The sequence below is a fragment of the Echinops telfairi genome, unplaced genomic scaffold (assembly GCF_000313985.2).
Source record: "Echinops telfairi isolate 266 unplaced genomic scaffold, ASM31398v2 ScPeMD7_7407;HRSCAF=8445, whole genome shotgun sequence".
Lineage (NCBI taxonomy): Eukaryota > Metazoa > Chordata > Mammalia > Afrosoricida > Tenrecidae > Echinops > Echinops telfairi.
In genome coordinates, this window is record NW_022111307.1 from 708,239 (window position 1) to 709,964 (window position 1,726).

General features: G+C 35.7%; 1 pseudogene; it reads right to left on the reverse strand.

The window, feature by feature from the left end:
• Positions 1–671: 671 nt before the first annotated feature.
• The window catches only part of LOC101645885, a 9,329-nt pseudogene continuing 8,274 nt past the window's right edge, over positions 672–1,726 (reverse strand).

The following is a 1,726-nucleotide window of genomic DNA, read 5'->3' on the forward strand; positions in this document are numbered from 1 at the left end:
CTGACTGCTCTAATATTTGATATTCATCAGTAATTGTTTCAAGTCCTTCTGATGGTGCTGTCAGATAACCATTGCTAACCACAAAGTTGCAGCCTCAAATCGACCGGTTGTGGGTTGAGAGAAATATGAGGCTGTCCACTCTCACAAAGGTTTAAAGTCCCTTGGAAACTCCACATAGTGTCACTATACATGGGAATTGACTCAATAGTAGTGTGTTTGGAAGGTTGTTAATATGTCTTTATCCAATTCTGATGCCCACTCTTCTTCATTTATTCAAGTTTTTCATATTCTTTGGTCATCAAGTTGAATAAAAATATCATGAAATAAATATGGGACACACCTTTCTCTGTTTGAAAAAGTAAATATCTTTCTTATATTCTCTACTTTCAATCAAGATTCATCTAACTCAGCAATTATCTCTCATTCCCATCCTCTTCAGACTCTTGCTTGCATTTATTTTGTTGTTGTTATTGTTATAGCACATGTTGTATATTTCAAATGGATAAAAATAGTATCACATACAGTATCTTAAGATAACTTACCCTTAAAGAGGAGCTTCCTTTCTTTTGAGGTATACAAGATATATCTAACAAATGTACTACTGTATAAAATAAAGAAAATCGAAAGCGGGGTAGGGGGAGGGCCTGGTTTTTTTCTCGGTAATTAATTAATCACTGTCCTTTGGGTGGTTGAGGGAGTTTCCTATTTTCTTAATTTTTTTCTCAGCTATTTTTTTTAAATCATTTTATTGGGAGCTTTTCCAAATATTATAACAATACATAAGTGAATCAGATCAAGCATAATTTTACAATTACTGCCACCACCATTTTCAAATCATTTTCTTTCTTGAACTCTTTGATATTAGCTTCTTTTATGCCCTCCCTCCACCATCCTGCCTAGTTATAATATCTATTGTAGTATAAATAGTTATTATTATTATTAAATAAATAGTTATTATTATTATTGCCATATTTTACACCATCCACTGTATCCATTCCCCTATAATTATGTTATTCGTTCCCTTCAAGTGGGGTTATACAGTCATCTTTGCTATCAACTCTCCTTCCTCTCCTTCCCCTGCTCTCTTCCCGTACCCCCAGGGAATCATTACCCCCATTACTATTTCTGACAGGTTTATCTTTCTTGGATTTCATGCATCAAATGATCTTCATTACACAAATGAATACTCACAAGTCTAACAAGCTTAATGAGGTAAAACTGGGACCATAATTGTAAGGGGAGTATACATTAAAGAACTAGAGGATATTTATGTGTTTCATCAGTGCTATACTCCATCCTGGATATATTTTCCCTCCCATCTGGCCCGTCTCTGAGAGAGTGCCCAATGATTTTACATGTGGGTTTTGGGTCTCCACTATGTCAACGCTTCTTCATGTCAATTAGAGTACTTGGTTTTTAACTTCTGATACCTATTCCCGTCGACACCTCATGATCACCCAGGTTGATGTGCTTCTTCCAGGTGAACTTTGTTGCTTCCTTGTTAGATGGCTGATTGTTTAAGTATAAGCCTTTAAGACAACAGATACTATATCTTTTGATATCTGGGCACCATCAGCTTTCTTCACCACATTTGCTTATGCACCCATTTTGTCTTCAGCGATCATGTAGGAAAAGTGAGTATCATACATTGCCACATTATTAGAACAAACCATTCTTGTACTGAGGTAAAAATTAAGTTGAGGCCCAAAGGCCCAAAGTCTGTTTG